Genomic DNA, 13,193 nt, shown 5'->3' with positions numbered 1-13,193 from the left:
TAATCATTGTAATTTAAGACAGACCATGGTGAGAAAGGTAAATGTTTTCATTTAATTTCACAAAGATTTTATTGAATTAATTCAATTGGTGTTAGGCAACAGGCTAATGCCTGTATAAGCCCTCTCCCTAAACTAGTGAATGTCTTGTATCCCGTCGCCCAGTTCTAGATAAGTTATATCATGAGATTTAATAAGTGTTAGGCCTCGCTGTGTTTCTGAAATTGGAAGGATCATTTTTGAAACTGTTGTCTGCATAATGTTGCATGTTTCTCGCTGTTTTCAATGTATTATGATGTACATGTCTTGGTTAACAAATAACAAAAGCCTACAGTCAATTTAGTTAAATAGCTTTTGTTTTTTGGCTTCAAACGCAAAATCATGTATTGTTAAGTGTTAATCTTGTGTTCTGATCATTGCTGTACATAAAACTGTTAGACGTGATCTTTATCATCACTGTAAATAAACAATATCTTGTTTATAACTGTACATACTAGTTAGATGACCTGTTTCTCATTTATATGCCGATTTTACCCTTATTTGTTATCCAACACGTTTTTATCGCTAATCAACTTTATAAGTGTTATATGACCTAGGTGTAGTACTGTCTGGTACGAAAATAAAACCGTGCAAATATGTCACTTTGTATTTTATATTTCTCAAACATGAGGGAGGGAATGATCTTACCTTGGTTATATCACGCTTTTACCGGGAGATTTCCTGTTCTAGTACACTAGACATGTTTATCCACGCTTTTACCGTGAGATATATTTTTCCAATACCCTGGACAGGTGCATCCACGCTTTTACCGTGAGATTATCAACGCTTGTATCGTGGGATTTCCTTTTCTAATACCCTGGACAGGTGTTTCCACGCTTTCACCGCGAGATTTCCTTTCCTTATACCATGGACAGGTTTATCCACACTTTTACTGTGAGATTTCTTTTCTAGGAAGTAAGCACAAAGAATAAGCTTGCCGTATTAGACCATAGGCTCCGCATACACCCCTTATGCCAATATTATGTCTGCCCGGGGGTGGGAGATCATGGGATTGAATGGTGACGATCCATATTGGAATCGTAAATATCTTTTTGTGAGACAAGTTTGCATCACATATACTTTTATCACAGGCATCTGCATCTGGTTAGTTTTTAGCTCACCTGCCCGGAGGTAGCTAAAAACAATTAAACAACTTCTTCTCAATAACCAAGAGGCCCAAGTTTGTTCAAATAAATGACCTTGACCTTCATTCAAGGTTACATGGGTCAAATAGGCTATAATCTTCAATCGACTTCTTCTCAATAACCAAGAGACCCAGGGACTTGATATTGGACCTGTAGCATAATGAGGTGAAGGGCTACCAAGTTTGTTCAAATGCATGACCTTGACCTTCATTCAAGGTTACATGGGTCAAAAAGGCTATAATCTTCAAACGACTTCTCAATAACTAAGCGGCCCAGGGACTTGATATTGGGCTGGTAGCATGCTGGGGTGAAGGGCTACCAATTTTGTTCAAATGCATGACCTTGACCATCATGCAAGGTCACCTAGGTCAGATAGGCTATAATCTGCAAACGACATCTTCTCAATAACCAAAAGGCCGAGGACTTGATATTAGGCCTGTAGCATGCTAGGGTGAATGGCTACCAAGTTTGTTCAAATACATGACCTTGACCTTCATTCAAGGTCACATGAGTCAAATAGGCTATAATCTTCAACTGACTTCTCAATAACGAAGAGGCCCAGGGACTTGATATTGGATCCGTAGCATGCTGGGGTGAAGGGCTACCAAGTTTGTTAAAATAAATTACCTTGACCTTCATTCAAGGTTACATGAGTTAAATGGGCTATAATCTTCAAATGACTTCTCAATAACCAAGATGCCCAGGGACTTGATATTGGGTCTGTAGCATGCTGGGGTGAATGGCTACCAAGTTTGTTCAAATACATGACCTTGACCTTCATTCAAGGTCACATGGGTCAAATAGGCTATAATCTTCAACCGACTTCTTCTCAATAACCAAGATGCCCAGGGACTTGATATTGGGCCTATAGCATGCTGGGGTGAAGGACTACCAAGTTTGTTCAAATGCATGACCTTGACCTTCATTCAAGGTCACATGGGTCAAAAAGGCTATAATCTTCAAATTACTTCTTATCAATAACCAAGATGCCCAGGGACTTTATATTAGGCCTGTAGCATACTGGGGTGAAGGGCTACCAAGTTTGTTCAAATAAATGACCTTGACTTACATTCAAGGTCACAGGGATGAAATCGGCTTAAATCTGTAAACAGTAATTTTGCGATAGCCAAGTGTCTCTGAAATCTGATATTAGGTAAATAGTATGCTGGAATGAAGGACTAGAAAATTTATTGATATGAATAAAAACATAGCGTACACTGATATTTGAATAAAGAGGTAATCTGCATAGTATGTGTAGAAATGACCCCAATCCACTTCAAAGTTGCTGTAAAGCCAGGTGAGCGATACAGGCCCATTGGGCCTCTTGTTGGAGAAAAAAATATTAGCTCCTATCAATTAGTAGGAATGCAAACGCCTGTGCTTGAATTTATACATGGTTTCTTCTTTCTACAGATGAAATACTTTTATAGCTTCGCTGTATTAAAATATGTGTAATTTATCTTAAAATAATATAATTTTAAGTGTTGCAATTACTTGAACCAAGCACCTGCTTAATGGGATATTAAGCACTCATAAAATGCTACCTCCCGAGAAAATATCGCCAATCAAACGTCCTGCGTTCGAGTCCTACTTGTGTCACGTTCTCTGAGTTTCTCCCCAAAACAATGGACCTAAATTATTTATTAGTATATTTCAAAACATAACATTTCGAGTAAAATTCCCACGGGGCACTGTCAAAATCTGGTTCATATGGTGTACGCTATGATACCTCTCGTCGTTACAAACCTGTAAATGGTCACACACAAAAATAATAATAATAAACATATATATGATTATCTCGTTTTCGCACGGGAATTTGTATAGCTCGTCTGTCAATACACCAATGCATATACATGTATTGACCGACGAGACCAGTACCCGTGGTTTTCGAAGAAATCCAACTTTGTACTTAAATGTTGTGAGTTTTGGTGATTATCTGTTGGGTAATCACTACAAAATCAATTAAATTACAAAAATAATTGATTGGTTTATTGCTAGAGTGAACGTGACATTCGCATTAGTAAAACAGAACTGCCTATTTATAGTGAAAATGCACTTTTCTAAACGACAGTTGCCTGTGTAAAATCAATGGTCACATGAAAAGTACTTTCACTTACAAAACACGGCAATAGCCGTTACATGCCCGTCAAATTATGGTATGGCGTCGTCCGTCCAGCCGGCCTAAACATTCCTCGACCGATTTCTTAAAATTTCGTAGACTTTATAATCATAATAAAATATTTAATTGATTTCCTGAACGGCATTTTGATTCGGCTCTTTTATTTCGAGTTTTTCAGACTCTAGTTTTCTGCCGATTTGAAACTCTCTATGTTTTAAAATCATGTGTTTTAAGTTCGGAGACAATGTCCCTGGAATTCCTCAAACTAAATTAGAAAATTAAACACTGAGTTTGTCGTGAAAAATATTGGAGTAATTTAGCATGCCATCAAACCACTCACAAGGTGAATTAAATCTTATTCAATGCAAGATACTATATATATGCATGTATATAGAGAATACATGGTCAGTGTCTTAAAATATAAGCTGTATTTTGGCGAGGGTAAAAAAGACAAAAGTGGCGAGCCTTGGCGAGCCACTATTGTGTCCCGAGCCAAAAATACAGCTTATATTTTAAGACACTGACCATGTATTCTATTTATCCTGCAACAGCCATACAAATAATCATCTAAAATAATCATTTTGAAGTGAAACGGCGTCAAAAATGACAGAAATATGTTCGCCTTTTAAACGTAGTTTCACTTTGAAGTAGGTCAGTCGAACTGACGCACGTGCTATGATTCCAAAATACAGCTGTTTTCTGTCACTGCCGTATACAACAAAAATATATACGGTGGGTGTATTCCGACAATGCTGTGGCAGTTGCAGGATAAATAAGTGTTTTTGATGTTCTTAAAGGGTCATTCCTTCGTCAAGGCTCGCCACTTTTGTCTTTACCCTCGCCAAAATACAGCTTATATTTTAAGACACTGACCATGTATTCTCTGACATTCAGTGGGAGTACAAAGTATATTGTTCTGTCCTGTGGTACGGTTTTTATTATTTTATTGATTGATATAATGAAAAAAAAGGATATTATCGGATAAATTACACGTTATGTCATAAATGTGGGTACGTATATTACAAGTTTAATTACCCTTTAAAACAGTGAAGATATCTGATAATCAATACTGCTTTGGCACAATATCTTTTGATATTTCCGTAAACCATGAATAAGTAATTGTAATCATATTGAGTCGATTTCTCATGAGTATTGCCGATTAAATTGCTAGCTGAAGTGTATACATAATATTTCATCGAAAGATGAGCATTTTGATCTATATACCAGGAGAGTTTAATTATTTACAGTTATGGCCGGTCTTTGATTACTTGTAATGGAAGTTGATTCTTCTTATCAGTAAAGAACGTGTTGGCAGCCATGAATTACGTCTATCGTGTTATAACCGTGCGTGCGAGTGATCTTGATAATATTAACGCGTCACTAGCGCCTCCATGGATTGTAAGTTAATGTTTTAACTCCCTGTTAGGTATAGACCTCTAATGCTCTACTGTTAAAGTTTGCGATAAATCCTTGTATTCCATCCCCAATTGTTGTGGAGTCATGCTAGTTTATATTGTATACCCTACTGTTTTGGAGTTATGATAGCTTATGCTGTTTACCGTACTGTTTTGGAGTTATGCTAGTGTATGTTGTTTACCGTGCTGTTTTGGAGTTATACTAGTTCATGTTGTTTTCCCTACTGTTTTGGGGTTGTGCTAGGTTATGTTGTTTACCCTACTGTTTTGGAGTTGTGCTAGCGTATGTTGTTTTCCCTACTGTTTTGGAGTTGTACTAGTGTATGTTGTTTACCCTACTGTTTTGGAGTTGTACTAGTGTATGTTGTTTACCCTACTGTTTTGGAGTTATACTAGTTCATGTTGTTTTCCCTACTGTTTTGGGGTTGTGCTAGGTTATGTTGTTTACCCTACTGTTTTGGAGTTGTGCTAGCTTATGTTGTTTACCGTACTGTTTTGGAGTTATGCTAGTGTATGTTGATACCGTGATGTTTTGGAATTATGCTGGTTTATGTTGTTTACCCTACTGTTTTTGAGTTGTACTAGTGTATGTTGTTTACCCTACTGTTTTGGAGTTGTGCTGGTTTATGTTGTTTACCCAACTGTTTTTAAGTTGTGCTAGCTTATGTTGTTTACCCTACTGTTTTGGAGTGGTACTAGTGTATGTTGTTTACCCTACTGTTTTTGAGTTATGCTAGTTTATGTTGTTTACCCTGCTGTTTTTAAGTTGTGCTAGCTTATGTTGTTTACCCTACTGTTTTGGAGTTATGCTAGTGTATGTTGTTTACCGTACTGTTTTGGAGTTATGCTAGTGTATGTTGTTTACCCTACTGTTTTGGAGTTATGCTAGTTTATGTTGTTTACCCTACTGTTTTGGAGTTGTACTAGTGTATGTTGTTTACCGTACTGTTTTGGAGTTATGCTAGTGTATGTTGTTTACCCTACTGTTTTGGAGTTGTACTTGTGTATGTTGTTTACCCTACTGTTTTGGAGTTGTTCTAGCTTATGTTGTTTACCGTACTGTTTTGGAGTTATGCTAGTGTATGTTGATACCGTGATGTTGTGGAATTATGCTGGTTTATGTTGTTTACCCTACTGTTTTTGAGTTGTACTAGTGTATGTTGTTTACCCTACTGTTTTGGAGTTATGCTAGTTTATGTTGTTTACCGTACTGTTTTGGAGTTGTTCTAGCTTATGTTGTTTACCGTACTGTTTTGGAGTTGTACTAGTGTATGTTGTTTACCCTACGGTTTTGGAGTTGTACTAGTGTATGTTGTTTACCCTACTGTTTTGGAGTTGTTCTAGCTTATGTTGTTTACCGTACTGTTTTGGAGTTATGCTAGTGTATGTTGTTTACCCTACTGTTTTGGAGTTATGCTAGTTTATGTTGTTTACCGTACTGTTTTGGAGTTGTTCTAGTTTATGTTGTTTACCCTACTGTTTTGGAGTTGTACTAGTGTATGTTGTTTACCGTACTGATTTAGAGTTGTACTAGTGTATGTTGTTTACCGTACTGTTTTGGAGTTGTACTAGTGTATGTTGTTTACCCTACTGTTTTTGAGTTTTACTAGTGTATGTTGTTTACACTACTGTTTAGGAGTTGTACTAGTGTATGTTGTTTACCGTACTGATTTGGAGTTATGCTAGTTTATGTTGTTTACCCTACTGTTTTGGAGTTATGCTAGTTCATGTTGTTTTCCCTACTGTTTTGGGGTTGTGCTAGGTTATGTTGTTTACCCTACTGTTTTGGAGTTGTGCTAGCGTATGTTGTTTTCCCTACTGTTTTGGAGTTGTACTAGTGTATGTTGTTTACCCTACTGTTTTGGAGTTGTACTAGTGTATGTTGTTTACCCTACTGTTTTGGAGTTATACTAGTTCATGTTGTTTACCGTACTGATTTGGAGTTGTGCTAGGTTATGTTGTTTACCCTACTGTTTTGGAGTTGTGCTAGCTTATGTTGTTTACCGTACTGTTTTGGAGTTATGCTAGTGTATGTTGATACCGTGATGTTTTGGAATTATGCTGGTTTATGTTGTTTACCCTACTGTTTTTGAGTTGTACTAGTGTATGTTGTTTACCCTACTGTTTTGGAGTTGTGCTGGTTTATGTTGTTTACCCAACTGTTTTTAAGTTGTGCTAGCTTATGTTGTTTACCCTACTGTTTTGGAGTGGTACTAGTGTATGTTGTTTACCCTACTGTTTTTGAGTTATGCTAGTTTATGTTGTTTACCCTGCTGTTTTTAAGTTGTGCTAGCTTATGTTGTTTACCCTACTGTTTTGGAGTTATGCTAGTGTATGTTGTTTACCGTACTGTTTTGGAGTTATGCTAGTGTATGTTGTTTACCCTACTGTTTTGGAGTTATGCTAGTTTATGTTGTTTACCCTACTGTTTTGGAGTTGTACTAGTGTATGTTGTTTACCGTACTGTTTTGGAGTTATGCTAGTGTATGTTGTTTACCCTACTGTTTTGGAGTTGTACTAGTTTATGTTGTTTACCCTACTGTTTTGGAGTTGTTCTAGCTTATGTTGTTTACCGTACTGTTTTGGAGTTATGCTAGTGTATGTTGATACCGTGATGTTGTGGAATTATGCTGGTTTATGTTGTTTACCCTACTGTTTTTGAGTTGTACTAGTGTATGTTGTTTACCCTACTGTTTTGGAGTTATGCTAGTTTATGTTGTTTACCGTACTGTTTTGGAGTTGTGCTAGTTTATGTTGTTTACCGTACTGTTTTGGAGTTGTACTAGTGTATGTTGTTTACCCTACTGTTTTGGAGTTGTACTAGTGTATGTTGTTTACCCTACTGTTTTGGAGTTGTGCTAGCTTATGTTGTTTACCGTACTGTTTTGGAGTTATGCTAGTGTATGTTGTTTACCCTACTGTTTTGGAGTTATGCTAGTTTATGTTGTTTACCGTACTGTTTTGGAGTTGTGCTAGTTTATGTTGTTTACCCTACTGTTTTGGAGTTGTACTAGTGTATGTTGTTTACCGTACTGATTTAGAGTTGTACTAGTGTATGTTGTTTACCGTACTGTTTTGGAGTTGTACTAGTGTATGTTGTTTACCCTACTGTTTTTGAGTTTTACTAGTGTATGTTGTTTACACTACTGTTTAGGAGTTGTACTAGTGTATGTTGTTTACCGTACTGATTTGGAGTTATGCTAGTTTATGTTGTTTACCCTACTGTTTTGGAGTTATGCTAGTGTATGTTGTTTACCCTACTGTTTTGGAGTTATGCTAGTTTATGTTGTTAACCGTACTGTTTTGAAGTTGTACTAGTGTATGTTGTTTACCCTACTGTTTTTGAGTTGTACTAGTGTATGTTGTTTACCCTACTGTTTTGGAGTTGTACTAGTGTATGTTGTTTACCCTACTGTTTTGGAGTTGTACTAGTGTATGTTGTTTACCGTACTGATTTGGAGTTATGCTAGTTTATGTTGTTTACCCTACTGTTTTGGAGTGGTACTAGTTTATGTTGTTTACTGTACTGTTTTTGAGTTGTACTAGTTTATGTTGTTTACCCTACTGTTTTTGAGTTATGCTAGTTTACGTTGTTTACCCTACTGTTTTTGAGTTGTACTAGTTTATGTTGTTTACCGTACTGTTTTTGAGTTGTACTAGTTTATGTTGTTTACCCTACTGTTTTGGAGTTATGTTAGTGTATGCTGTTTACCGTACTGATTTAGAGTTGTACTAGTTTATGTTGTTTACCGTACTGTTTTTGAGTTGTACTAGTGTATGTTGTTTACCGTACTGTTTTGGAGTTGTTCTAGTTTATGTTGTTTACCCTACTGTTTTGGAGTTATGTTAGTGTATGTTGTTTACCGTACTGATTTAGAGTTGTACTAGTTTATGTTGTTTACTGTACTGTTTTTGAGTTGTACTAGTGTATGTTGTTTACCCTACTGTTTGTGAGTTGTACTAGTGTATGTTGTTTACCCTACTGTTTTGGAGTTGTTCTAGTGTATGTTGTTTACCGTACTGATTTAGAGTTGTACTAGTGTATGTTGTTTACCCTACTGTTTGTGAGTTGTACTAGTGTATGTTGTTTACCCTACTGTTTTGGAGTTATGCTAGTTTATGTTGTTTACCGTACTGTTTTGGAATTGTACTAGTGTATGTTGTTTACCCTACTGTTTTGGAGTTATGCTAGTTTATGTTGTTTACCGTACTGTTTTGGAGTTGTTCTAGTTGATGTTGTTTACCGTACTGTTTTGGAGTTGTACTAGTGTATGTTGTTTACCCTACTGTTTTTGAGTTGTACTAGTGTATGTTGTTTACCCTACTGTTTTGGAGTTGTACTAGTGTATGTTGTTTACCCAACTGTTTTGGAGTTGTACTAGTGTATGTTGTTTACCGTACTGATTTGGAGTTATGCTAGTTTATGTTGTTTACCCTACTGTTTTGGAGTGGTACTAGTTTATGTTGTTTACTGTACTGTTTTTGAGTTGTACTAGTTTATGTTGTTTACCCTACTGTTTTTGAGTTATGCTAGTTTATGTTGTTTACCCTACTGTTTTTGAGTTGTACTAGTTTATGTTGTTTACCGTACTGTTTTTGAGTTGTACTAGTTTATGTTGTTTACCCTACTGTTTTGGAGTTATGTTAGTGTATGTTGTTTACCGTACTGATTTAGAGTTGTACTAGTTTATGTTGTTTACCGTACTGTTTTTGAGTTGTACTAGTGTATGTTGTTTACCGTACTGTTTTGGAGTTGTTCTAGTTTATGTTGTTTACCCTACTGTTTTGGAGTTATGTTAGTGTATGTTGTTTACCGTACTGATTTAGAGTTGTACTAGTTTATGTTGTTTACTGTACTGTTTTTGAGTTGTACTAGTGTATGTTGTTTACCCTACTGTTTGTGAGTTGTACTAGTGTATGTTGTTTACCCTACTGTTTTGGAGTTGTTCTAGTGTATGTTGTTTACCGTACTGATTTAGAGTTGTACTAGTGTATGTTGTTTACCCTACTGTTTGTGAGTTGTACTAGTGTATGTTGTTTACCCTACTGTTTTGGAGTTATGCTAGTTTATGTTGTTTACCGTACTGTTTTGGAATTGTACTAGTGTATGTTGTTTACCCTACTGTTTTGGAGTTATGCTAGTTTATGTTGTTTACCGTACTGTTTTGGAGTTGTTCTAGTTGATGTTGTTTACCGTACTGTTTTGGAGTTGTACTAGTGTATGTTGTTTACCCTACTGTTTTTGAGTTGTACTAGTGTATGTTGTTTACCCTACTGTTTTTGAGTTGTACTAGTGTATGTTGTTTACCCTACTGTTTTTGAGTTGTACTAGTGTATGTTGTTTACCCTACTGTTTTGGAGTTATGTTAGTGTATGTTGTTTACCCTACTGTTTTGGAGTTGTACTAGTTTATGTTGTTTACCGTACTGTTTTTGAGTTGTACTAGTGTATGTTGTTTACCCTACTGTTTGTGAGTTGTACTAGTGTATGTTGTTTACCGTACTGTTTTGGAGTTGTACTAGTGTATGTTGTTTACCGTACTGATTTAGAGTTGTACTAGTGTATGTTGTTTACCCTACTGTTTTGGAGTTATGCTAGTTAATGTTGTTTACCCTACTGTTTTGGAGTTATGCTAGTTGATGTTGTTTACCCTACTGTTTTGGAGTTGTGCTAGTTTATGTTGTTTACCGTACTGTTTTGGAGTTATGCTAGTGTATGTTGTTTACCCTACTGTTTTGGAGTTATGCTAGTTTATGTTGTTTACCGTACTGTTTTGGAGTTGTTCTAGTTTATGTTGTTTACCCTACTGTTTTGGAGTTGTACTAGTGTATGTTGTTTACCGTACTGATTTAGAGTTGTACTAGTGTATGTTGTTTACCGTACTGTTTTGGAGTTGTACTAGTGTATGTTGTTTACCCTACTGTTTTTGAGTTTTACTAGTGTATGTTGTTTACACTACTGTTTTGGAGTTGTACTAGTGTATGTTGTTTACCGTACTGATTTGGAGTTATGCTAGTTTATGTTGTTTACCCTACTGTTTTGGAGTTATGCTAGTGTATGTTGTTTACCCTACTGTTTTGGAGTTATGCTAGTTGATGTTGTTAACCGTACTGTTTTGAAGTTGTACTAGTGTATGTTGTTTACCGTACTGTTTTCGAGTTGTACTAGTGTATGTTGTTTACCCTACTGTTTTTGAGTTGTACTAGTGTATGTTGTTTACCCTACTGTTTTTGAGTTGTACTAGTGTATGTTGTTTACCCTACTGTTTTGGAGTTGTACTAGTGTATGTTGTTTACCCTACTGTTTTTGAGTTGTACTAGTGTATGTTGTTTACCCTACTGTTTTGGAGTTATGTTAGTGTATGTTGTTTACCCTACTGTTTTGGAGTTGTACTAGTTTATGTTGTTTACCGTACTGTTTTTGAGTTGTACTAGTGTATGTTGTTTACCCTACTGTTTGTGAGTTGTACTAGTGTATGTTGTTTACCGTACTGTTTTGGAGTTGTACTAGTGTATGTTGTTTACCGTACTGATTTAGAGTTGTACTAGTGTATGTTGTTTACCCTACTGTTTTGGAGTTATGCTAGTTAATGTTGTTTACCCTACTGTTTTGGAGTTATGCTAGTTGATGTTGTTTACCCTACTGTTTTGGAGTTGTTCTAGTTTATGTTGTTTACCGTACTGTTTTGGAGTTATGCTAGTGTATGTTGTTTACCCTACTGTTTTGGAGTTATGCTAGTTTATGTTGTTTACCGTACTGTTTTGGAGTTGTACTAGTTTATGTTGTTTACCCTACTGTTTTGGAGTTGTACTAGTGTATGTTGTTTACCGTACTGATTTAGAGTTGTACTAGTGTATGTTGTTTACCGTACTGTTTTGGAGTTGTACTAGTGTATGTTGTTTACCCTACTGTTTTTGAGTTTTACTAGTGTATGTTGTTTACACTACTGTTTTGGAGTTGTACTAGTGTATGTTGTTTACCGTACTGATTTGGAGTTATGCTAGTTTATGTTGTTTACCCTACTGTTTTGGAGTTATGCTAGTGTATGTTGTTTACCCTACTGTTTTGGAGTTATGCTAGTTGATGTTGTTAACCGTACTGTTTTGAAGTTGTACTAGTGTATGTTGTTTACCGTACTGTTTTCGAGTTGTACTAGTGTATGTTGTTTACCCTACTGTTTTTGAGTTGTACTAGTGTATGTTGTTTACCCTACTGTTTTTGAGTTGTACTAGTGTATGTTGTTTACCCTACTGTTTTGGAGTTGTACTAGTGTATGTTGTTTACCGTACTGATTTGGAGTTATGCTAGTTTATGTTGTTTACTGTACTGTTTTTGAGTTATGCTAGTTTATGTTGTTTACCCTACTGTTTTTGAGTTGTACTAGTTTATGTTGTTTACCGTACTGTTTTTGAGTTGTACTAGTTTATGTTGTTTACCCTACTGTTTTGGAGTTATGTTAGTGGATGTTGTTTACCGTACTGAATTAGAGTTGTACTAGTTTATGTTGTTTACCGTACTGTTTTTGAGTTGTACTAGTGTATGTTGTTTACCGTACTGTTTTGGAGTTGTTCTAGTTTATGTTGTTTACCCTACTGTTTTGGAGTTATGTTAGTGTATGTTGTTTACCGTACTGATTTAGAGTTGTACTAGTTTATGTTGTTTACTGTACTGTTTTTGAGTTGTACTAGTGTATGTTGTTTACCCTACTGTTTGTGAGTTGTACTAGTGTATGTTGTTTACCCTACTGTTTTGGAGTTGTTCTAGTGTATGTTGTTTACCGTACTGATTTAGAGTTGTACTAGTGTATGTTGTTTACCCTACTGTTTGTGAGTTGTACTAGTGTATGTTGCTTACCCTACTGTTTTGGAGTTATGCTAGTTGATGTTGTTTACCGTACTGTTTTGGAATTGTACTAGTGTATGTTGTTTACCCTACTGTTTTGGAGTTATGCTAGTTGATGTTGTTTACCGTACTGTTTTGGAGTTGTTCTAGTTGATGTTGTTTACCGTACTGTTTTGGAGTTGTACTAGTGTATGTTGTTTACCCTACTGTTTTTGAGTTGTACTAGTGTATGTTGTTTACCCTACTGTTTTTGAGTTGTACTAGTGTATGTTGTTTACCCTACTGTTTTGGAGTTATGTTAGTGTATGTTGTTTACCCTACTGTTTTGGAGTTGTACTAGTGTATGTTGTTTACCGTACTGTTTTTGAGTTGTACTAGTGTATGTTGTTTACCCTACTGTTTGTGAGTTGTACTAGTGTATGTTGTTTACCGTACTGTTTTGGAGTTGTACTAGTGTATGTTGTTTACCGTACTGATTTAGAGTTGTACTAGTATATGTTGTTTACCGTACTGTTTTGGAGTTGCGCTAGTTGATGTTGTTTACCGTACTGTTTTGGAGTTATGCTAGTTTATGTTGTTTACCCTACTTTTTTGAGTTGTACTAGTGTATGTTGTTTACCGTACTGTTTTGGAGTT

This window comes from Pecten maximus, chromosome 7 (genome assembly GCF_902652985.1).
Source record: "Pecten maximus chromosome 7, xPecMax1.1, whole genome shotgun sequence".
NCBI lineage: Eukaryota > Metazoa > Mollusca > Bivalvia > Pectinida > Pectinidae > Pecten > Pecten maximus.
Note: the sequence above shows the minus strand (reverse complement) of the source record.